General features: G+C 35.4%; 22 non-coding genes across 22 annotated transcripts; 14 read left to right on the forward strand and 8 right to left on the reverse strand.

Annotated features, from left to right (window-relative positions):
• Window positions 1–685: 685 nt before the first annotated feature.
• Window positions 686–757, forward strand: TRNAD-GUC (transfer RNA aspartic acid (anticodon GUC)). The gene has a single exon. It is a non-coding gene; the product is annotated as a tRNA-Asp (tRNA).
• A 627-nt stretch (window positions 758–1,384) lies between these two features.
• On the forward strand, window positions 1,385–1,456 carry TRNAD-GUC (transfer RNA aspartic acid (anticodon GUC)). The gene has a single exon. It is a non-coding gene; the product is annotated as a tRNA-Asp (tRNA).
• A 635-nt stretch (window positions 1,457–2,091) lies between these two features.
• On the forward strand, window positions 2,092–2,163 carry TRNAD-GUC (transfer RNA aspartic acid (anticodon GUC)). Its single transcript has one exon. It is a non-coding gene; the product is annotated as a tRNA-Asp (tRNA).
• A 2,031-nt stretch (window positions 2,164–4,194) lies between these two features.
• TRNAD-GUC (transfer RNA aspartic acid (anticodon GUC)) lies at window positions 4,195–4,266 on the forward strand. The gene has a single exon. It is a non-coding gene; the product is annotated as a tRNA-Asp (tRNA).
• A 625-nt stretch (window positions 4,267–4,891) lies between these two features.
• TRNAD-GUC (transfer RNA aspartic acid (anticodon GUC)) lies at window positions 4,892–4,963 on the forward strand. The gene has a single exon. It is a non-coding gene; the product is annotated as a tRNA-Asp (tRNA).
• A 633-nt stretch (window positions 4,964–5,596) lies between these two features.
• On the forward strand, window positions 5,597–5,668 carry TRNAD-GUC (transfer RNA aspartic acid (anticodon GUC)). The gene has a single exon. It is a non-coding gene; the product is annotated as a tRNA-Asp (tRNA).
• Window positions 5,669–6,293: 625 nt separating this feature from the next.
• TRNAD-GUC (transfer RNA aspartic acid (anticodon GUC)) lies at window positions 6,294–6,365 on the forward strand. Its single transcript has one exon. It is a non-coding gene; the product is annotated as a tRNA-Asp (tRNA).
• A 625-nt stretch (window positions 6,366–6,990) lies between these two features.
• Window positions 6,991–7,062, forward strand: TRNAD-GUC (transfer RNA aspartic acid (anticodon GUC)). The gene has a single exon. It is a non-coding gene; the product is annotated as a tRNA-Asp (tRNA).
• A 1,883-nt stretch (window positions 7,063–8,945) lies between these two features.
• TRNAD-GUC (transfer RNA aspartic acid (anticodon GUC)) lies at window positions 8,946–9,017 on the forward strand. The gene has a single exon. It is a non-coding gene; the product is annotated as a tRNA-Asp (tRNA).
• Window positions 9,018–9,654: 637 nt separating this feature from the next.
• TRNAD-GUC (transfer RNA aspartic acid (anticodon GUC)) lies at window positions 9,655–9,726 on the forward strand. The gene has a single exon. It is a non-coding gene; the product is annotated as a tRNA-Asp (tRNA).
• Window positions 9,727–10,355: 629 nt separating this feature from the next.
• Window positions 10,356–10,427, forward strand: TRNAD-GUC (transfer RNA aspartic acid (anticodon GUC)). The gene has a single exon. It is a non-coding gene; the product is annotated as a tRNA-Asp (tRNA).
• A 649-nt stretch (window positions 10,428–11,076) lies between these two features.
• TRNAD-GUC (transfer RNA aspartic acid (anticodon GUC)) lies at window positions 11,077–11,148 on the forward strand. The gene has a single exon. It is a non-coding gene; the product is annotated as a tRNA-Asp (tRNA).
• A 633-nt stretch (window positions 11,149–11,781) lies between these two features.
• Window positions 11,782–11,853, forward strand: TRNAD-GUC (transfer RNA aspartic acid (anticodon GUC)). The gene has a single exon. It is a non-coding gene; the product is annotated as a tRNA-Asp (tRNA).
• A 1,326-nt stretch (window positions 11,854–13,179) lies between these two features.
• On the forward strand, window positions 13,180–13,251 carry TRNAD-GUC (transfer RNA aspartic acid (anticodon GUC)). Its single transcript has one exon. It is a non-coding gene; the product is annotated as a tRNA-Asp (tRNA).
• A 2,047-nt stretch (window positions 13,252–15,298) lies between these two features.
• TRNAD-GUC (transfer RNA aspartic acid (anticodon GUC)) lies at window positions 15,299–15,370 on the reverse strand. Its single transcript has one exon. It is a non-coding gene; the product is annotated as a tRNA-Asp (tRNA).
• Window positions 15,371–16,728: 1,358 nt separating this feature from the next.
• On the reverse strand, window positions 16,729–16,800 carry TRNAD-GUC (transfer RNA aspartic acid (anticodon GUC)). Its single transcript has one exon. It is a non-coding gene; the product is annotated as a tRNA-Asp (tRNA).
• Window positions 16,801–17,440: 640 nt separating this feature from the next.
• TRNAD-GUC (transfer RNA aspartic acid (anticodon GUC)) lies at window positions 17,441–17,512 on the reverse strand. Its single transcript has one exon. It is a non-coding gene; the product is annotated as a tRNA-Asp (tRNA).
• A 2,030-nt stretch (window positions 17,513–19,542) lies between these two features.
• TRNAD-GUC (transfer RNA aspartic acid (anticodon GUC)) lies at window positions 19,543–19,614 on the reverse strand. The gene has a single exon. It is a non-coding gene; the product is annotated as a tRNA-Asp (tRNA).
• Window positions 19,615–20,242: 628 nt separating this feature from the next.
• Window positions 20,243–20,314, reverse strand: TRNAD-GUC (transfer RNA aspartic acid (anticodon GUC)). The gene has a single exon. It is a non-coding gene; the product is annotated as a tRNA-Asp (tRNA).
• A 630-nt stretch (window positions 20,315–20,944) lies between these two features.
• TRNAD-GUC (transfer RNA aspartic acid (anticodon GUC)) lies at window positions 20,945–21,016 on the reverse strand. Its single transcript has one exon. It is a non-coding gene; the product is annotated as a tRNA-Asp (tRNA).
• A 640-nt stretch (window positions 21,017–21,656) lies between these two features.
• Window positions 21,657–21,728, reverse strand: TRNAD-GUC (transfer RNA aspartic acid (anticodon GUC)). The gene has a single exon. It is a non-coding gene; the product is annotated as a tRNA-Asp (tRNA).
• A 2,030-nt stretch (window positions 21,729–23,758) lies between these two features.
• Window positions 23,759–23,830, reverse strand: TRNAD-GUC (transfer RNA aspartic acid (anticodon GUC)). Its single transcript has one exon. It is a non-coding gene; the product is annotated as a tRNA-Asp (tRNA).
• Window positions 23,831–24,766: the final 936 nt, after the last annotated feature.

Here is a 24,766-nt window from a genome sequence, read left to right on the forward strand (position 1 = left end):
TCAGTATCCCCGTCTGTCACGCGGGAGACCGGGGTTCAATTCCCCGACGGGGAGACGATTCCTTTTATTCACACAATTAAATAAAATGATGTACTTAATAACATTGTAAACTATATTTGTCATTATCCTTGTCTATTACGATTGAGATAAACGTTGAATTCAGTGATGGCCAAATTGCTTACAGATGTGTTAACTAAAAGTCAGAATATGCTCTGAATATTTCAATCTGCACAGACCATACCATCAAAAACAATTTACATCTATAATCTAATGGAAATGGAATGAAGCAGTGGGGAATATTATGCTTCTGCTCAACTCTAGGGGCTAGATTTAGAAGTGGAGTGGATGCTTTTTGTTAGTAGTGACCCCTGGTGGTAAATGGTTATAAGCTGCAAATGGTAAAGTGAGCTGATTGTATATATATATATATATATATATATATACATATACATAGATAGATAGAAAGATAGATAGACAGATCGATAAATAGGTATTTATTTTAATCAATCATTTCTTATTAAAGCAGATTATTTTTAGCTAGGAATTTCTGATTTGTAATCATTTATGAAAAAAGATTACTTCTCCTAACCAAAAGAAGCAAAGCTGCCTATTACAATACTGTGAATTGATTGAGGGCATGCCCTAACCTCATGAAGGTGAGCACTGTTGAACTGAAGCCAATATGTCCTCGTTAGTATAGTGGTCAGTATCCCCGCCTGTCACGCGGGAGACCGGGGTTCAATTCCCCGACGGGGAGACGATTCCTTTTATTCACACAATTGAATAAAATGATGTACTTAATAACATTGTAAACTATATTTGTCATTATCCTTGTCTATTACGATTGAGATAAACGTTGAATTCAGTGATGGCCAAATTGCTTACAGATGTGTTAACTAAAAGTCAGAATATGCTCTGAATATTTCAATCTGCACAGACCATACCATCAAAAACAATTTACATCTATAATCTAATGGAAATGGAATGAAGCAGTGGGGAATCTTATGCTTCTGCTCAACTCTAGGGGCTAGATTTAGAAGTGGAGTGGATGCTTTTTGTTAGTAGTGACCCCTGGTGGTAAATGGTTATAAGCTGCAAATGGTAAAGTGAGCTGATTGTATATATATATATATATATATATACATATACATAGATAGATAGAAAGATAGATAGAAAGATCGATAAATAGGTATTTATTTTAATCAATCATTTCTTATTAAAGCAGATTATTTTTGGCTAGGAATTTCTGATTTGTAATCATTTATGAAAATAGATTGCTTCTCCTAACCAAAAGAAGCAAAGCTGCCTATTACAATACTGTGAATTGATTGAGGGCATGCCCTAACCTCATGGAGGTGAGCACTGTTGAACTGAAGCCAATATGTCCTCGTTAGTATAGTGGTCAGTATCCCCGCCTGTCACGCGGGAGACCGGGGTTCAATTCCCCGACGGGGAGACGATTCCTTTTATTCACACAATTAAATAAAATGATGTACTTAATAACATTGTAAACTATATTTGTCATTATCCTTTTCTATTACGATTGAGATAAACGTTGAATTCAGTGATGGCCAAATTGCTTACAGATGTGTTAACTAAAAGTCAGAATATGCTCTGAATATTTCAATCTGCACAGACCATACCATCAAAAACAATTTACATCTATAATCTAATGGAAATGGAATGAAGCAGTGGGGAATCTTATGCTTCTGCTCAACTCTAGGGGCTAGATTTAGAAGTGGAGTGGATGCTTTTTGTTAGTAGTGACCCCTGGTGGTAAATGGTTATAAGCTGCAAATGGTAAAGTGAGCTGATAGTATATATATATATATATATATATATATATATACATATACATAGATAGATAGAAAGATAGATAGACAGATTGATAGATAGGTATTTATTTTAATCAATCATTTCTTATTAAAGCAGATTATTTTTGGCTAGGAATTTCTGATTTGTAATCATTTATGAAAAAAGATTGCTTCTCCTAACCAAAAGAAGCAAAGCTGCCTATTACAATACTGTGAATTGATTGAGGGCATGCCCTAACCTCATGAAGGTGAGCACTGTTGAACTGAAGACAATATGTCCTCGTTAGTATAGTGGTCAGTATCCCCGCCTGTCACGCGGGAGACCGGGGTTCAATTCCCCGACGGGGAGACGATTCCTTTTATTCACACAATTAAATAAAATGATGTACTTAATAACATTGTAAACTATATTTGTCATTATCCTTGTCTATTACGATTGAGATAAACGTTGAATTCAGTGATGGCCAAATTGCTTACAGATGTGTTAACTAAAAGTCAGAATATGCTCTGAATATTTCAATCTGCACAGACCATACCATCAAAAACAATTTACATCTATAATCTAATGGAAATGGAATGAAGCAGTGGGGAATATTATGCTTCTGCTCAACTCTAGGGGCTAGATTTAGAAGTGGAGTGGATGCTTTTTGTTAGTAGTGACCCCTGGTGGTAAATGGTTATAAGCTGCAAATGGTAAAGTGAGCTGATTGTATATATATATATATATATATATATATATATACACATAGATAGATAGAAAGATAGATAGACAGATCGATAAATAGGTATTTATTTTAATCAATCATTTCTTATTAAAGCAGATTATTTTTGGCTAGGAATTTCTGATTTGTAATCATTTATGAAAAAAGATTGCTTCTCCTAACCAAACGAAGCAAAGCTGCCTATTACAATACTGTGAATTGATTGAGGGCATGCCCTAACCTCATGGAGGTGAGCACTGTTGAACTGAAGACAATATGTCCTCGTTAGTATAGTGGTCAGTATCCCCGTCTGTCACGCGGGAGACCGGGGTTCAATTCCCCGACGGGGAGACGATTCCTTTTATTCACACAATTAAATAAAATGATGTACTTAATAACATTGTAAACTATATTTGTCATTATCCTTGTCTATTACGATTGAGATAAACGTTGAATTCAGTGATGGCCAAATTGCTTACAGATGTGTTAACTAAAAGTCAGAATATGCTCTGAATATTTCAATCTGCACAGACCATACCATCAAAAACAATTTACATCTATAATCTAATGGAAATGGAATGAAGCAGTGGGGAATATTATGCTTCTGCTCAACTCTAGGGGCTAGATTTAGAAGTGGAGTGGATGCTTTTTGTTAGTAGTGACCCCTGGTGGTAAATGGTTATAAGCTGCAAATGGTAAAGTGAGCTGATTGTATATATATATATATATATATATATATACATATACATAGATAGATAGAAAGATAGATAGACAGATCGAAAAATAGGTATTTATTTTAATCAATCATTTCTTATTAAAGCAGATTATTTTTGGCTAGGAATTTCGGATTTGTAATCATTTATGAAAAAAGATTGCTTCTCCTAACCAAACGAAGCAAAGCTGCCTATTACAATACTGTGAATTGATTGAGGGCATGCCCTAACCTCATGGAGGTGAGCACTGTTGAACTGAAGACAATATGTCCTCGTTAGTATAGTGGTCAGTATCCCTGCCTGTCACGTGGGAGACCGGGGTTCAATTCCCCGACGGGGAGACGATTCCTTTTATTCACACAATTAAATAAAATGATGTACTTAATAACATTGTAAACTATATTTGTCATTATCCTTCTCTATTACGATTGAGATAAACGTTGAATTCAGTGATGGCCAAATTGCTTACAGATGTGTTAACTAAAAGTCAGAATATGCTCTGAATATTTCAATCTGCACAGACCATACCATCAAAAACAATTTACATCTATAATCTAATGGAAATGGAATGAAGCAGTGGGGAATCTTATGCTTCTGCTCAACTCTAGGGGCTAGATTTAGAAGTGGAGTGGATGCTTTTTGTTAGTAGTGACCCCTGGTGGTAAATGGTTATAAGCTGCAAATGGTAAAGTGAGCTGATTGTATATATATATATATATATATACATATACATAGATAGATAGAAAGATAGATAGACAGATCGATAAATAGGTATTTATTTTAATCAATCATTTCTTATTAAAGCAGATTATTTTTGGCTAGGAATTTCGGATTTGTAATCATTTATGAAAAAAGATTGCTTCTCCTAACCAAACGAAGCAAAGCTGCCTATTACAATACTGTGAATTGATTGAGGGCATGCCCTAACCTCATGGAGGTGAGCACTGTTGAACTGAAGCCAATATGTCCTCGTTAGTATAGTGGTCAGTATCCCCGCCTGTCACGCGGGAGACCGGGGTTCAATTCCCCGACGGGGAGACGATTCCTTTTATTCACACAATTAAATAAAATGATGTACTTAATAACATTGTAAACTATATTTGTCATTATCCTTCTCTATTACGATTGAGATAAACGTTGAATTCAGTGATGGCCAAATTGCTTACAGATGTGTTAACTAAAAGTCAGAATATGCTCTGAATATTTCAATCTGCACAGACCATACCATCAAAAACAATTTACATCTATAATCTAATGGAAATGGAATGAAGCAGTGGGGAATCTTATGCTTCTGCTCAACTCTAGGGGCTAGATTTAGAAGTGGAGTGGATGCTTTTTGTTAGTAGTGACCCCTGGTGGTAAATGGTTATAAGCTGCAAATGGTAAAGTGAGCTGATTGTATATATATATATATATATATACATATACATAGATAGATAGAAAGATAGATAGACAGATCGATAAATAGGTATTTATTTTAATCAATCATTTCTTATTAAAGCAGATTATTTTTGGCTAGGAATTTCTGATTTGTAATCATTTATGAAAAAAGATTGCTTCTCCTAACCAAAAGAAGCAAAGCTGCCTATTACAATACTGTGAATTGATTGAGGGCATGCCCTAACCTCATGGAGGTGAGCACTGTTAAACTGAAGCCAATATGTCCTCGTTAGTATAGTGGTCAGTATCCCCGCCTGTCACGCGGGAGACCGGGGTTCAATTCCCCGACGGGGAGACGATTCCTTTTATTCACACAATTAAATAAAATGATGTACTTAATAACATTGTAAACTATATTTGTCATTATCCTTGTCTATTACGATTGAGATAAACGTTGAATTCAGTGATGGCCAAATTGCTTACAGATGTGTTAACTAAAAGTCAGAATATGCTCTGAATATTTCAATCTGCACAGACCATACCATCAAAAACAATTTACATCTATAATCTAATGGAAATGGAATGAAGCAGTGGGGAATCTTATGCTTCTGCTCAACTCTAGGGGCTAGATTTAGAAGTGGAGTGGATGCTTTTTGTTAGTAGTGACCCCTGGTGGTAAATGGTTATAAGCTGCAAATGGTAAAGTGAGCTGATTGTATATATATATATATATATATATATATATACATATACATAGATAGATAGAAAGATAGATAGACAGATCGATAAATAGGTATTTATTTTAATCAATCATTTCTTATTAAAGCAGATTATTTTTGGCTAGGAATTTCGGATTTGTAATCATTTATGAAAAAAGATTGCTTCTCCTAACCAAACGAAGCAAAGCTGCCTATTACAATACTGTGAATTGATTGAGGGCATGCCCTAACCTCATGGAGGTGAGCACTGTTGAACTGAAGACAATATGTCCTCGTTAGTATAGTGGTCAGTATCCCCGCCTGTCACGCGGGAGACCGGGGTTCAATTCCCCGACGGGGAGACGATTCCTTTTATTCACACAATTAAATAAAATGATGTACTTAATAACATTGTAAACTATATTTGTCATTATCCTTGTCTATTACGATTGAGATAAACGTTGAATTCAGTGATGGCCAAATTGCTTACAGCTGTGTTAACTAAAAGTCAGAATATGCTCTGAATATTTCAATCTGCACAGACCATACCATCAAAAACAATTTACATCTATAATCTAATGGAAATGGAATGAAGCAGTGGGGAATCTTATGCTTCTGCTCAACTCTAGGGGCTAGATTTAGAAGTGGAGTGGATGCTTTTTGTTAGTAGTGACCCCTGGTGGTAAATGGTTATAAGCTGCAAATGGTAAAGTGAGCTGATTGTATATATATATATATATATATACATATACATAGATAGATAGAAAGATAGATAGACAGATCGATAAATAGGTATTTATTTTAATCAATCATTTCTTATTAAAGCAGATTATTTTTGGCTAGGAATTTCGGATTTGTAATCATTTATGAAAAAAGATTGCTTCTCCTAACCAAACGAAGCAAAGCTGCCTATTACAATACTGTGAATTGATTGAGGGCATGCCCTAACCTCATGGAGGTGAGCACTGTTGAACTGAAGCCAATATGTCCTCGTTAGTATAGTGGTCAGTATCCCCGCCTGTCACGCGGGAGACCGGGGTTCAATTCCCCGACGGGGAGACGATTCCTTTTATTCACACAATTAAATAAAATGATGTACTTAATAACATTGTAAACTATATTTGTCATTATCCTTCTCTATTACGATTGAGATAAACGTTGAATTCAGTGATGGCCAAATTGCTTACAGATGTGTTAACTAAAAGTCAGAATATGCTCTGAATATTTCAATCTGCACAGACCATACCATCAAAAACAATTTACATCTATAATCTAATGGAAATGGAATGAAGCAGTGGGGAATCTTATGCTTCTGCTCAACTCTAGGGGCTAGATTTAGAAGTGGAGTGGATGCTTTTTGTTAGTAGTGACCCCTGGTGGTAAATGGTTATAAGCTGCAAATGGTAAAGTGAGCTGATTGTATATATATATATATATATATACATATACATAGATAGATAGAAAGATAGATAGACAGATCGATAAATAGGTATTTATTTTAATCAATCATTTCTTATTAAAGCAGATTATTTTTGGCTAGGAATTTCTGATTTGTAATCATTTATGAAAAAAGATTGCTTCTCCTAACCAAAAGAAGCAAAGCTGCCTATTACAATACTGTGAATTGATTGAGGGCATGCCCTAACCTCATGGAGGTGAGCACTGTTAAACTGAAGCCAATATGTCCTCGTTAGTATAGTGGTCAGTATCCCCGCCTGTCACGCGGGAGACCGGGGTTCAATTCCCCGACGGGGAGACGATTCCTTTTATTCACACAATTAAATAAAATGATGTACTTAATAACATTGTAAACTATATTTGTCATTATCCTTGTCTATTACGATTGAGATAAACGTTGAATTCAGTGATGGCCAAATTGCTTACAGATGTGTTAACTAAAAGTCAGAATATGCTCTGAATATTTCAATCTGCACAGACCATACCATCAAAAACAATTTACATCTATAATCTAATGGAAATGGAATGAAGCAGTGGGGAATCTTATGCTTCTGCTCAACTCTAGGGGCTAGATTTAGAAGTGGAGTGGATGCTTTTTGTTAGTAGTGACCCCTGGTGGTAAATGGTTATAAGCTGCAAATGGTAAAGTGAGCTGATTGTATATATATATATATATATATATATATATACATATACATAGATAGATAGAAAGATAGATAGACAGATCGATAAATAGGTATTTATTTTAATCAATCATTTCTTATTAAAGCAGATTATTTTTGGCTAGGAATTTCGGATTTGTAATCATTTATGAAAAAAGATTGCTTCTCCTAACCAAACGAAGCAAAGCTGCCTATTACAATACTGTGAATTGATTGAGGGCATGCCCTAACCTCATGGAGGTGAGCACTGTTGAACTGAAGACAATATGTTCTCGTTAGTATAGTGGTCAGTATCCCCGCCTGTCACGCGGGAGACCGGGGTTCAATTCCCCGACGGGGAGACGATTCCTTTTATTCACACAATTAAATAAAATGATGTACTTAATAACATTGTAAACTATATTTGTCATTATCCTTGTCTATTACGATTGAGATAAACGTTGAATTCAGTGATGGCCAAATTGCTTACAGCTGTGTTAACTAAAAGTCAGAATATGCTCTGAATATTTCAATCTGCACAGACCATACCATCAAAAACAATTTACATCTATAATCTAATGGAAATGGAATGAAGCAGTGGGGAATATTATGCTTCTGCTCAACTCTAGGGGCTAGATTTAGAAGTGGAGTGGATGCTTTTTGTTAGTAGTGACCCCTGGTGGTAAATGGTTATAAGCTGCAAATGTTAAAGTGAGCTGATTGTATATATATTAGGGGTGGGCGGAATTTGCGGAATTAACCTTCGCAAATTATCGCGAGAATGTTTAAAATTATCGCAAACAAGCAGAAATATCGCGAAGATGCGGAAGTTTTTTTCCGGCATGTTCGCGAGATTTTCTGCATGGTTGCGGGTCGCCAACTTACCCATGTGGTTGCTTGCGGGCGCGGCCATCTTGTTTTGAGTTGTTCTCGCGGTGCATGATCGCGAGAAGAAAGACGTGATCGCGCGACGCATGACGTCACTGCGGGCGCGAACTGTCGCGAGACAGCGCAAATGGCTAAAAACAATACAACATCTCATGGAGAACGCGACCGGATCAAGAAAACTCGTCGGCGAACGCAGGGATTCAGGTAAGGCGATCGCGCGCGCGCGAGAATGTATCATTTTACAGCGCGAGCAAGAAACAAATTATCGCCAAGCTGCGGAAACCGGAATTTTTGACATTTTCGCGCTCTCCGCGGAACGCAAAAATGTCAAATTATCGCAATTTCCGCGAACGGAACGAAATTTTTGCCCAGGCCTAATATATATATATATATATATATATATATATATACATATACATAGATAGATAGAAAGATAGATAGACAGATCGATAAATAGGTATTTATTTTAATCAATCATTTCTTATTAAAGCAGATTATTTTTGGCTAGGAGTTTCGGATTTGTAATCATTTATGAAAAAAGATTGCTTCTCCTAACCAAAAGAAGCAAAGCTGCCTATTACAATACTGTGAATTGATTGAGGGCATGCCCTAACCTCATGGAGGTGAGCACTGTTGAACTGAAGCCAATATGTCCTCGTTAGTATAGTGGTCAGTATCCCCGCCTGTCACGCGGGAGACCGGGGTTCAATTCCCCGACGGGGAGACGATTCCTTTTATTCACACAATTAAATAAAATGATGTACTTAATAACATTGTAAACTATATTTGTCATTATCCTTCTCTATTACGATTGAGATAAACGTTGAATTCAGTGATGGCCAAATTGCTTACAGATGTGTTAACTAAAAGTCAGAATATGCTCTGAATATTTCAATCTGCACAGACCATACCATCAAAAACAATTTACATCTATAATCTAATGGAAATGGAATGAAGCAGTGGGGAATCTTATGCTACTGCTCAACTCTAGGGGCTAGATTTAGAAGTGGAGTGGATGCTTTTTGTTAGTAGTGACCCCTGGTGGTAAATGGTTATAAGCTGCAAATGGTAAAGTGAGCTGATTGTATATATATATATATATATATATATATATATATATATATACATAGATAGATAGAAAGATAGATAGACAGAACGATAAATAGGTATTTATTTTAATCAATCATTTCTTATTAAAGCAGATTATTTTTAGCTAGGAATTTCTGATTTGTAATCATTTATGAAAAAAGATTACTTCTCCTAACCAAAAGAAGCAAAGCTGCCTATTACAATACTGTGAATTGATTGAGGGCATGCCCTAACCTCATGAAGGTGAGCACTGTTGAACTGAAGCCAATATGTCCTCGTTAGTATAGTGGTCAGTATCCCCGCCTGTCACGCGGGAGACCGGGGTTCAATTCCCCGACGGGGAGACGATTCCTTTTATTCACACAATTGAATAAAATGATGTACTTAATAACATTGTAAACTATATTTGTCATTATCCTTGTCTATTACGATTGAGATAAACGTTGAATTCAGTGATGGCCAAATTGCTTACAGATGTGTTAACTAAAAGTCAGAATATGCTCTGAATATTTCAATCTGCACAGACCATACCATCAAAAACAATTTACATCTATAATCTAATGGAAATGGAATGAAGCAGTGGGGAATCTTATGCTTCTGCTCAACTCTAGGGGCTAGATTTAGAAGTGGAGTGGATGCTTTTTGTTAGTAGTGACCCCTGGTGGTAAATGGTTATAAGCTGCAAATGGTAAAGTGAGCTGATTGTATATATATATATATATATATATATACATATACATAGATAGATAGAAAGATAGATAGACAGATCGATAAATAGGTATTTATTTTAATCAATCATTTCTTATTAAAGCAGATTATTTTTGGCTAGGAATTTCGGATTTGTAATCATTTATGAAAAAAGATTGCTTCTCCTAACCAAACGAAGCAAAGCTGCCTATTACAATACTGTGAATTGATTGAGGGCATGCCCTAACCTCATGGAGGTGAGCACTGTTGAACTGAAGACAATATGTCCTCGTTAGTATAGTGGTCAGTATCCCCGCCTGTCACGCGGGAGACCGGGGTTCAATTCCCCGACGGGGAGACGATTCCTTTTATTCACACAATTAAATAAAATGATGTACTTAATAACATTGTAAACTATATTTGTCATTATCCTTGTCTATTACGATTGAGATAAACGTTGAATTCAGTGATGGCCAAATTGCTTACAGATGTGTTAACTAAAAGTCAGAATATGCTCTGAATATTTCAATCTGCACAGACCATACCATCAAAAACAATTTACATCTATAATCCAATGGAAATGGAATGAAGCAGTGGGGAATCTTATGCTTCTGCTCAACTCTAGGGGCTAGATTTAGAAGTGGAGTGGATGCTTTTTGTTAGTAGTGACCCCTGGTGGTAAATGGTTATAAGCTGCAAATGGTAAAGTGAGCTGATTGTATATATATATATATATATATATATATATATATATATATATATATATATATACATAGATAGATAGAAAGATAGATAGACAGATCGATAAATAGGTATTTATTTTAATCAATCATTTCTTATTAAAGCAGATTATTTTTAGCTAGGAATTTCTGATTTGTAATCATTTATGAAAAAAGATTACTTCTCCTAACCAAAAGAAGCAAAGCTGCCTATTACAATACTGTGAATTGATTGAGGGCATGCCCTAACCTCATGAAGGTGAGCACTGTTGAACTGAAGCCAATATGTCCTCGTTAGTATAGTGGTCAGTATCCCCGCCTGTCACGCGGGAGACCGGGGTTCAATTCCCCGACGGGGAGACGATTCCTTTTATTCACACAATTAAATAAAATGATGTACTTAATAACATTGTAAACTATATTTGTCATTATCCTTGTCTATTACGATTGAGATAAACGTTGAATTCAGTGATGGCCAAATTGCTTACAGATGTGTTAACTAAAAGTCAGAATATGCTCTGAATATTTCAATCTGCACAGACCATACCATCAAAAAAAATTTACATCTATAATCTAATGGAAATGGAATGAAGCAGTGGGGAATCTTATGCTTCTGCTCAACTCTAGGGGCTAGATTTAGAAGTGGAGTGGATGCTTTTTGTTAGTAGTGACCCCTGGTGGTAAATGGTTATAAGCTGCAAATGGTAAAGTGAGCTGATAGTATATATATATATATATATATATATATATACATATACATAGATAGATAGAAAGATAGATAGACAGATCGATAGATAGGTATTTATTTTAATCAATCATTTCTTATTAAAGCAGATTATTTTTGGCTAGGAATTTCTGATTTGTAATCATTTATGAAAAAAGATTGCTTCTCCTAACCAAAGGAAGCAAAGCTGCCTATTACAATACTGTGAATTGATTGAGGGCATGCCCTAACCTCATGGAGGTGAGCACTGTTGAACTGAAGCCAATATGTCCTCGTTAGTATAGTGGTCAGTATCCCCGCCTGTCACGCGGGAGACCGGGGTTCAATTCCCCGACGGGGAGACGATTCCTTTTATTCACACAATTAAATAAAATGATGTACTTAATAACATTGTAAACTATATTTGTCATTATCCTTCTCTATTACGATTGAGATAAACGTTGAATTCAGTGATGGCCAAATTGCTTACAGATGTGTTAACTAAAAGTCAGAATATGCTCTGAATATTTCAATCTGCACAGACCATACCATCAAAAACAATTTACATCTATAATCTAATGGAAATGGAATGAAGCAGTGGGGAATCTTATGCTTCTGCTCAACTCTAGGGGCTAGATTTAGAAGTGGAGTGGATGCTTTTTGTTAGTAGTGACCCCTGGAGGTAAATGGTTATAAGCTGCAAATGGTAAAGTGAGCTGATTGTATATATATATATATATATACATATACATAGATAGATAGAAAGATAGATAGACAGATCGATAGATAGGTATTTATTTTAATCAATCATTTCTTATTAAAGCAGATTATTTTTGGCTAGGAATTTCTGATTTGTAATCATTTATGAAAAAAGATTGCTTCTCCTAACCAAAGGAAGCAAAGCTGCCTATTACAATACTGTGAATTGATTGAGGGCATGCCCTAACCTCATGGAGGTGAGCACTGTTGAACTGAAGCCAATATGTCCTCGTTAGTATAGTGGTCAGTATCCCCGCCTGTCACGCGGGAGACCGGGGTTCAATTCCCCGACGGGGATACGATTCCTTTTATTCACACAATTAAATAAAATGATGTACTTAATAACATTGTAAACTATATTTGTCATTATCCTTCTCTATTACGATTGAGATAAACGTTGAATTCAGTGATGGCCAAATTGCTTACAGATGTGTTAACTAAAAGTCAGAATATGCTCTGAATATTTCAATCTGCACAGACCATACCATCAAAAACAATTTACATCTATAATCTAATGGAAATGGAATGAAGCAGTGGGGAATCTAATGCTTCTGCTCAACTCTAGGGGCTAGATTTAGAAGTGGAGTGGATGCTTTTTGTTAGTAGTGACCCCTGGTGGTAAATGGTTATAAGCTGCAAATGGTAAAGTGAGCTGATTGTATATATATATATATATATATATATATATATATACATAGATAGATAGAAAGATAGATAGACAGATCGATAAATAGGTATTTATTTTAATCAATCATTTCTTATTAAAGCAGATTATTTTTGGCTAGGAATTTCTGATTTGTAATCATTTATGAAAAAAGATTGCTTCTCCTAACCAAAAGAAGCAAAGCTGCCTATTACAATACTGTGAATTGATTGAGGGCATGCCCTAACCTCATGAAGGTGAGCACTGTTGAACTGAAGACAATATGTCCTCGTTAGTATAGTGGTCAGTATCCCCGCCTGTCACGCGGGAGACCGGGGTTCAATTCCCCGACGGGGAGATGATTCCTTTTATTCACACAATTAAATAAAATGATGTACTTAATAACATTGTAAACTATATTTGTCATTATCCTTGTCTATTACGATTGAGATAAACGTTGAATTCAGTGATGGCCAAATTGCTTACAGATGTGTTAACTAAAAGTCAGAATATGCTCTGAATATTTCAATCTGCACAGACCATACCATCAAAAACAATTTACATCTATAATCTAATGGAAATGGAATGAAGCAGTGGGGAATCTTATGCTACTGCTCAACTCTAGGGGCTAGATTTAGAAGTGGAGTGGATGCTTTTTGTTAGTAGTGACCCCTGGTGGTAAATGGTTATAAGCTGCAAATGGTAAAGTGAGCTGACTTTACCATTTGCAGCTTATCCCCACTGCTTCATTCCATTTTCCATTAGATTATAGATGTAAATTGTTTTTGATGGTATGGTCTGTGCAGATTGAAATATTCAGAGCATATTCTGACTTTTAGTTAACACATCTGTAAGCAATTTGGCCATCACTGAATTCAACGTTTATCTCAATCGTAATAGACAAGGATAATGACAAATATAGTTTACAATGTTATTAAGTACATCATTTTATTTAATTGTGCGAATAAAAGGAATCGTCTCCCCGTCGGGGAATTGAACCCCGGTCTCCCACGTGACAGGCGGGGATACTGACCACTATACTAACGAGGACATATTGGCTTCAGTTCAACAGTGCTCACCTCCATGAGGTTAGGGCATGCCCTCAATGAATTCACAGTATTGTAATAGGCAGCTTTGCTTCTTTTGGTTAGGAGAAGCAATCTTTTTTCATAAATGATTACAAATCAGAAATTCCTAGCCAAAAATAATCTGCTTTAATAAGAAATGATTGATTAAAATAAATACCTATTTATCGATCTGTCTATCTATCTTTCTATCTATCTATGTATATGTATATATATATATATATATATATATATATATATATATATATACAATCAGCTCACTTTAACATTTGCAGCTTATAACCATTTACCACCAGGGGTCACTACTAACAAAAAGCATCCACTCCACTTCTAAATCCAGCCCCTAGAGTTGAGCAGAAGCATAAGATTCCCCACTGCTTCATTCCATTTTCCATTAGATTACAGATGTAAATTGTTTTTGATGGTATGGTCTGTGCAGATTGAAATATTCAGAGCATATTCTGACTTTTAGTTAACACATCTGTAAGCAATTTGGCCATCACTGAATTCAACGTTTATCTCAATCGTAATAGACAAGGATAATGACAAATATAGTTTACAATGTTATTAAGTACATCATTTTATTTAATTGTGCGAATAAAAGGAATCGTCTCCCCGTCGGGGAATTGAACCCCGGTCTCCCACGTGACAGGCGGGGATACTGACCACTATACTAACGAGGACATATTGGCTTCAGTACAACAGTGCTCACCTCCATGAGGTTAGGGCATGCCCTCAATGAATTCACAGTATTGTAATAGGCAGCTTTGCTTCTTTTGGTTAGGAGAAGCAATCTTTTTTCATAAATGATTACAAATCAGAAATTCCTAGCCAAAAATAATCTGCTTTAATAAGAAATGATTGATTAAAATAAATACCTATTTATCGATCTGTCTATCTATCTTTCTATCTATCTATGTATATGTATATATATATATATATATATATATATATATATACAATCAGCTCACTTTACCATTTGCAGCTTATAACCATTTACCACCAGGGGTCACTACTAACAAAAAGCATCCACTCCACTTCTAAATCTAGCCCCTAGAGTTGAGCAGAAGCATAAGATTCCCCACTGCTTCATTCCATTTCCATTAGATTATAGATGTAAATTGTTTTTGATGGTATGGTCTGTGCAGATTGAAATATTCTGAGCATATTCTGACTTTTAGTTAACACATCTGTAAGCAATTTGGCCATCACTGAATTCAACGTTTATCTCAATCGTAATAGACAAGGATAATGACAAATATAGTTTACAATGTTATTAAGTACATCATTTTATTTAATTGTGTGAATAAAAGGAATCGTCTCCCCGTCGGGGAATTGAACCCCGGTCTCCCGCGTGACAGGCGGGGATACTGACCACTATACTAACGAGGACATATTGGCTTCAGTTCAACAGTGCTCACCTCCATGAGGTTAGGGCATGCCCTCAATCAATTCACAGTATTGTAATAGGCAGCTTTGCTTCTTTTGGTTAGGAGAAGCAATCTTTTTTCATAAATGATTACAAATCAGAAATTCCTAGCCAAAAATAATCTGCTTTAATAAGAAATGATTGATTAAAATAAATACCTATTTATCGATCTGTCTATCTATCTTTCTATCTATCTATGTATATGTATATATATATATATATATATATATATACAATCAGCTCACTTTACCATTTGCAGCTTATAACCATTTACCACCAGGGGTCACTACTAACAAAAAGCATCCACTCCACTTCTAAATCTAGCCCCTAGAGTTGAGCAGAAGCATAAGATTCCCCACTGCTTCATTCCATTTTCCATTAGATTATAGATGTAAATTGTTTTTGATGGTATGGTCTGTGCAGATTGAAATATTCAGAGCATATTCTGACTTTTAGTTAACACATCTGTAAGCAATTTGGCCATCACTGAATTCAACGTTTATCTCAATCGTAATAGACAAGGATAATGACAAATATAGTTTACAATGTTATTAAGTACATCATTTTATTTAATTGTGCGAATAAAAGGAATCGTCTCCCCGTCGGGGAATTGAACCCCGGTCTCCCACGTGACAGGCGGGGATACTGACCACTATACTAACGAGGACATATTGGCTTCAGTTCAACAGTGCTCACCTCCATGAGGTTAGGGCATGCCCTCAATGAATTCACAGTATTGTAATAGGCAGCTTTGCTTCTTTTGGTTAGGAGAAGCAATCTTTTTTCATAAATGATTACAAATCAGAAATTCCTAGCCAAAAATAATCTGCTTTAATAAGAAATGATTGATTAAAATAAATACCTATTTATCGATCTGTCTATCTATCTTTCTATCTATCTATGTATATGTATATATATATATATATATATATATATATATATATATATATATATATATACAATCAGCTCACTTTAACATTTGCAGCTTATAACCATTTACCACCAGGGGTCACTACTAACAAAAAGCATCCACTCCACTTCTAAATCCAGCCCCTAGAGTTGAGCAGAAGCATAAGATTCCCCACTGCTTCATTCCATTTTCCATTAGATTACAGATGTAAATTGTTTTTGATGGTATGGTCTGTGCAGATTGAAATATTCAGAGCATATTCTGACTTTTAGTTAACACATCTGTAAGCAATTTGGCCATCACTGAATTCAACGTTTATCTCAATCGTAATAGACAAGGATAATGACAAATATAGTTTACAATGTTATTAAGTACATCATTTTATTTAATTGTGTGAATAAAAGGAATCGTCTCCCCGTCGGGGAATTGAACCCCGGTCTCCCGCGTGACAGGCGGGGATACTGACCACTATACTAACGAGGACATATTGGCTTCAGTTCAACAGTGCTCACCTCCATGAGGTTAGGGCATGCCCTCAATCAATTCACAGTATTGTAATAGGCAGCTTTGCTTCCTTTGGTTAGGAGAAGCAATCTTTTTTCATAAATGATTACAAATCAGAAATTCCTAGCCAAAAATAATCTGCTTTAATAAGAAATGATTGATTAAAATAAATACCTATCTATCGATCTGTCTATCTATCTTTCTATCTATCTATGTATATGTATATATATATATATATATATATATATATATATATACAATCAGCTCACTTTACCATTTGCAGCTTATAACCATTTACCACCAGGGGTCACTATTAACAAAAAGCATCCACTCCACTTCTAAATCTAGCCCCTAGAGTTGAGCAGAAGCATAAGATTCCCCACTGCTTCATTCCATTTTCCATTAGATTATAGATGTAAATTGTTTTTGATGGTATGGCCTGTGCAGATTGAAATATTCAGAGCATATTCTGACTTTTAGTTAACACATCTGTAAGCAATTTGGCCATCACTGAATTCAACGTTTATCTCAATCATAATAGACAAGGATAATGACAAATATAGTTTACAATGTTATTAAGTACAGCATTTTATTTAATTGTGTGAATAAAAGGAATCGTCTCCCCGTCGGGGAATTGAACCCCGGTCTCCCGCGTGACAGGCGGGGATACTGACCACTATACTAACGAGGACATATTGGCTTCAGTTCAACAGTGCTCACCTCCATGAGGTTAGGGCATGCCCTCAATCAATTCACAGTATTGTAATAGGCAGCTTTGCTTCTTTTGGTTAGGAGAAGCAATCTTTTTTCATAAATGATTACAAATCAGAAATTCCTAGCCAAAAATAATCTGCTTTAATAAGAAATGATTGATTAAAATAAATACCTATTTATCGATCTGTCTATCTATCTTTCTATCTATCTATGTATATGTATATATATATATATAGATATATACAATCAGCTCACTTTACCATTTGCAGCTTATAACCATTTACCACCAGGGGTCACTATTAACAAAAAGCATCCACTCCACTTCTAAATCTAGCCCCTAGAGTTGAGCAGAAGCATAAGATTCCCCACTGCTTCATTCCATTTTCCATTAGATTATAGATGTAAATTGTTTTTGATGGTATGGTCTGTGCAGATTGAAATATTCAGAGCATATTCTGACTTTTAGTTAACACATCTGTAAGCAATTTGGCCATCACTGAATTCAACGTTTATCTCAATCGTAATAGACAAGGATAATGACAAATATAGTTTACAATGTTATTAAGTACAGCATTTTATTTAATTGTGTGAATAAAAGGAATCGTCTCCCCGTCGGGGAATTGAACCCCGGTCTCCAGCGTGACAGGCGGGGATACTGACCACTATACTAACGAGGACATATTGGCTTCAGTTCAACAGTGCTCACCTCCATGAGGTTAGGGCATGCCCTCAATCAATTCACAGTATTGTAATAGGCAGCTTTGCTTCTTTTGGTTAGGAGAAGCAATCTTTTTTCATAAATGATTACAAATCAGAAATTCCTAGCCAAAAATAATCTGCTTTAATAAGAAATGATTGATTAAAATAAATACCTATTTATCGATCTGTCTATCTATCTTTCTATCTATCTATGTATATGTATATATATATATATATATATATATACAATCAGCTCACTTTACCATTTGCAGCTTATAACCATTTACCACCAGGGGTCACTATTAACAAAAAGCATCCACTCCACTTCTAAATCTAGCCCCTAGAGTTGAGCAGAAGCATAAGATTCCCCACTGCTTCATTCCATTTTCCATTAGATTATAGATGTAAATTGTTTTTGATGGTATGGTCTGTGCAGATTGAAATATTCAGAGCATATTCTGACTTTTAGTTAACACATCTGTAAGCAATTTGGCCATCACTGAATTCAACGTTTATCTCAATCGTAATAGACAAGGATAATGACAAATATAGTTTACAATGTTATTAAGTACAGCATTTTATTTAATTGTGTGAATAAAAGGAATCGTCTCCCCGTCGGGGAATTGAACCCCGGTCTCCAGCGTGACAGGCGGGAATACTGACCACTATACTAACGAGGACATATTGGCTTCAGTTCAACAGTGCTCACCTCCATGAGGTTAGGGCATGCCCTCAATCAATTCACAGTATTGTAATAGGCAGCTTTGCTTCTTTTGGTTAGGAGAAGCAATCTTTTTTCATAAATGATTACAAATCAGAAATTCCTAGCCAAAAATAATCTGCTTTAATAAGAAATGATTGATTAAAATAAATACCTATTTATCGATCTGTCTATCTATCTTTCTATCTATCTATGTATATGTATATATATATATATATATATATACAATCAGCTCACTTTACCATTTGCAGCTTATAACCATTTACCACCAGGGGTCACTATTAACAAAAAGCATCCACTCCACTTCTAAATCTAGCCCCTAGAGTTGAGCAGAAGCATAAGATTCCCCACTGCTTCATTCCATTTTCCATTAGATTATAGATGTAAATTGTTTTTGATGGTATGGCCTGTGCAGATTGAAATATTCAGAGCATATTCTGACTTTTAGTTAACACATCTGTAAGCAATTTGGCCATCACTGAATTCAACGTTTATCTCAATCATAATAGACAAGGATAATGACAAATATAGTTTACAATGTTATTAAGTACAGCATTTTATTTAATTGTGTGAATAAAAGGAATCGTCTCCCCGTCGGGGAATTGAACCCCGGTCTCCCGCGTGACAGGCGGGGATACTGACCACTATACTAACGAGGACATATTGGCTTCAGTTCAACAGTGCTCACCTCCATGAGGTTAGGGCATGCCCTCAATCAATTCACAGTATTGTAATAGGCAGCTTTGCTTCTTTTGGTTAGGAGAAGCAATCTTTTTTCATAAATGATTACAAATCAGAAATTCCTAGCCAAAAATAATCTGCTTTAATAAGAAATGATTGATTAAAATAAATACCTATTTATCGATCTGTCTATCTATCTTTCTATCTATCTATGTATATGTATATATATATATATAGATATATACAATCATCTCACTTTACCATTTGCAGCTTATAACCATTTACCACCAGGGGTCACTATTAACAAAAAGCATCCACTCCACTTCTAAATCTAGCCCCTAGAGTTGAGCAGAAGCATAAGATTCCCCACTGCTTCATTCCATTTTCCATTAGATTATAGATGTAAATTGTTTTTGATGGTATGGTCTGTGCAGATTGAAATATTCAGAGCATATTCTGACTTTTAGTTAACACATCTGTAAGCAATTTGGCCATCACTGAATTCAACGTTTATCTCAATCGTAATAGACAAGGATAATGACAAATATAGTTTACAATGTTATTAAGTACATCATTTTATTTAATTGTGTGAATAAAAGGAATCGTCTCCCCGTCGGGGAATTGAACCCCGGTCTCCCGCGTGACAGGCGGGGATACTGACCACTATACTAACGAGGACATATTGGCTTCAGTTCAACAGTGCTCACCTTCATGAGGTTAGGGCATGCCCTCAATCAATTCACAGTATTGTAATAGGCAGCTTTGCTTCTTTTGGTTAGGAGAAGTAATCTGTTTTCATAAATGATTACAAATCAGAAATTCCTAGCCAAAAATAATCTGCTTTAATAAGAAATGATTGATTAAAATAAATACCTATTTATCGATCTGTCTATCTATCTTTCTATCTATCTATGTATATGTATATATATATATATATATATATATACAATCAGCTCACTTTACCATTTGCAGCTTATAACCATTTACCACCAGGGGTCACTACTAACAAAAAGCATCCACTCCACTTCTAAATCCAGCCCCTAGAGTTGAGCAGAAGCATAAGATTCCCCACTGCTTCATTCCATTTTCCATTAGATTACAGATGTAAATTGTTTTTGATGGTATGGTCTGTGCAGATTGAAATATTCAGAGCATATTCTGACTTTTAGTTAACACATCTGTAAGCAATTTGGCCATCACTGAATTCAACGTTTATCTCAATCGTAATAGACAAGGATAATGACAAATATAGTTTACAATGTTATTAAGTACATCATTTTATTTAATTGTGTGAATAAAAGGAATCGTCTCCCCGTCGGGGAATTGAACCCCGGTCTCCCGCGTGACAGGCGGGGATACTGACCACTATACTAACGAGGACATATTGGCTTCAGTTCAACAGTGCTCACCTCCATGAGGTTAGGGCATGCCCTCAATCAATTCACAGTATTGTAATAGGCAGCTTTGCTTCCTTTGGTTAGGAGAAGCAATCTTTTTTCATAAATGATTACAAATCAGAAATTCCTAGCCAAAAATAATCTGCTTTAATAAGAAATGATTGATTAAAATAAATACCTATCTATCGATCTGTCTATCTATCTTTCTATCTATCTATGTATATGTATATATATATATATATATATATATATATATATATACAATCAGCTCACTTTACCATTTGCAGCTTATAACCATTTACCACCAGGGGTCACTATTAACAAAAAGCATCCACTCCACTTCTAAATCTAGCCCCTAGAGTTGAGCAGAAGCATAAGATTCCCCACTGCTTCATTCCATTTTCCATTAGATTATAGATGTAAATTGTTTTTGATGGTATGGCCTGTGCAGATTGAAATATTCAGAGCATATTCTGACTTTTAGTTAACACATCTGTAAGCAATTTGGCCATCACTGAATTCAACGTTTATCTCAATCATAATAGACAAGGATAATGACAAATATAGTTTACAATGTTATTAAGTACAGCATTTTATTTAATTGTGTGAATAAAAGGAATCGTCTCCCCGTCGGGGAATTGAACCCCGGTCTCCCGCTTGACAGGCGGGGATACTGACCACTATACTAACGAGGACATATTGGCTTCAGTTCAACAGTGCTCACCTCCATGAGGTTAGGGCATGCCCTCAATCAATTCACAGTATTGTAATAGGCAGCTTTGCTTCTTTTGGTTAGGAGAAGCAATCTTTTTTCATAAATGATTACAAATCAGAAATTCCTAGCCAAAAATAATCTGCTTTAATAAGAAATGATTGATTAAAATAAATACCTATTTATCGATCTGTCTATCTATCTTTCTATCTATCTATGTATATGTATATATATATATATAGATATATACAATCAGCTCACTTTACCATTTGCAGCTTATAACCATTTACCACCAGGGGTCACTATTAACAAAAAGCATCCACTCCACTTCTAAATCTAGCCCCTAGAGTTGAGCAGAAGCATAAGATTCCCCACTGCTTCATTCCATTTTCCATTAGATTATAGATGTAAATTGTTTTTGATGGTATGGTCTGTGCAGATTGAAATATTCAGAGCATATTCTGACTTTTAGTTAACACATCTGTAAGCAATTTGGCCATCACTGAATTCAACGTTTATCTCAATCGTAATAGACAAGGATAATGACAAATATAGTTTACAATGTTATTAAGTACAGCATTTTATTTAATTGTGTGAATAAAAGGAATCGTCTCCCCGTCGGGGAATTGAACCCCGGTCTCCAGCGTGACAGGCGGGGATACTGACCACTATACTAACGAGGACATATTGGCTTCAGTTCAACAGTGCTCACCTCCATGAGGTTAGGGCATGCCCTCAATCAATTCACAGTATTGTAATAGGCAGCTTTGCTTCTTTTGGTTAGGAGAAGCAATCTTTTTTCATAAATGATTACAAATCAGAAATTCCTAGCCAAAAATAATCTGCTTTAATAAGAAATGATTGATTAAAATAAATACCTATTTATCGATCTGTCTATCTATCTTTCTATCTATCTATGTATATGTATATATATATATATATATATATATACAATCAGCTCACTTTACCATTTGCAGCTTATAACCATTTACCACCAGGGGTCACTATTAACAAAAAGCATCCACTCCACTTCTAAATCTAGCCCCTAGAGTTGAGCAGAAGCATAAGATTCCCCACTGCTTCATTCCATTTTCCATTAGATTATAGATGTAAATTGTTTTTGATGGTATGGTCTGTGCAGATTGAAATATTCAGAGCATATTCTGACTTTTAGTTAACACATCTGTAAGCAATTTGGCCATCACTGAATTCAACGTTTATCTCAATCGTAATAGACAAGGATAATGACAAATATAGTTTACAATGTTATTAAGTACAGCATTTTATTTAATTGTGTGAATAAAAGGAATCGTCTCCCCGTCGGGGAATTGAACCCCGGTCTCCAGCGTGACAGGCGGGAATACTGACCACTATACTAACGAGGACATATTGGCTTCAGTTCAACAGTGCTCACCTCCATGAGGTTAGGGCATGCCCTCAATCAATTCACAGTATTGTAATAGGCAGCTTTGCTTCTTTTGGTTAGGAGAAGCAATCTTTTTTCATAAATGATTACAAATCAGAAATTCCTAGCCAAAAATAATCTGCTTTAATAAGAAATGATTGATTAAAATAAATACCTATTTATCGATCTGTCTATCTATCTTTCTATCTATCTATGTATATGTATATATATATATATATATATATACAATCAGCTCACTTTACCATTTGCAGCTTATAACCATTTACCACCAGGGGTCACTATTAACAAAAAGCATCCACTCCACTTCTAAATCTAGCCCCTAGAGTTGAGCAGAAGCATAAGATTCCCCACTGCTTCATTCCATTTTCCATTAGATTATAGATGTAAATTGTTTTTGATGGTATGGCCTGTGCAGATTGAAATATTCAGAGCATATTCTGACTTTTAGTTAACACATCTGTAAGCAATTTGGCCATCACTGAATTCAACGTTTATCTCAATCATAATAGACAAGGATAATGACAAATATAGTTTACAATGTTATTAAGTACAGCATTTTATTTAATTGTGTGAATAAAAGGAATCGTCTCCCCGTCGGGGAATTGAACCCCGGTCTCCCGCGTGACAGGCGGGGATACTGACCACTATACTAACGAGGACATATTGGCTTCAGTTCAACAGTGCTCACCTCCATGAGGTTAGGGCATGCCCTCAATCAATTCACAGTATTGTAATAGGCAGCTTTGCTTCTTTTGGTTAGGAGAAGCAATCTTTTTTCATAAATGATTACAAATCAGAAATTCCTAGCCAAAAATAATCTGCTTTAATAAGAAATGATTGATTAAAATAAATACCTATTTATCGATCTGTCTATCTATCTTTCTATCTATCTATGTATATGTATATATATATATATAGATATATACAATCATCTCACTTTACCATTTGCAGCTTATAACCATTTACCACCAGGGGTCACTATTAACAAAAAGCATCCACTCCACTTCTAAATCTAGCCCCTAGAGTTGAGCAGAAGCATAAGATTCCCCACTGCTTCATTCCATTTTCCATTAGATTATAGATGTAAATTGTTTTTGATGGTATGGTCTGTGCAGATTGAAATATTCAGAGCATATTCTGACTTTTAGTTAACACATCTGTAAGCAATTTGGCCATCACTGAATTCAACGTTTATCTCAATCGTAATAGACAAGGATAATGACAAATATAGTTTACAATGTTATTAAGTACATCATTTTATTTAATTGTGTGAATAAAAGGAATCGTCTCCCCGTCGGGGAATTGAACCCCGGTCTCCCGAGTGACAGGCGGGGATACTGACCACTATACTAACGAGGACATATTGACTTCAGTTCAACAGTGCTCACCTTCATGAGGTTAGGGCATGCCCTCAATCAATTCACAGTATTGTAATAGGCAGCTTTGCTTCTTTTGGTTAGGAGAAGTAATCTGTTTTCATAAATGATTACAAATCAGAAATTCCTAGCCAAAAATAATCTGCTTTAATAAGAAATGATTGATTAAAATAAATACCTATTTATCGATCTGTCTATCTATCTTTCTATCTATCTATG

This window comes from Triturus cristatus, chromosome 4_1 (genome assembly GCF_964204655.1).
Source record: "Triturus cristatus chromosome 4_1, aTriCri1.1, whole genome shotgun sequence".
In the NCBI taxonomy this organism is placed as follows: Eukaryota; Metazoa; Chordata; class Amphibia; order Caudata; family Salamandridae; genus Triturus; species Triturus cristatus.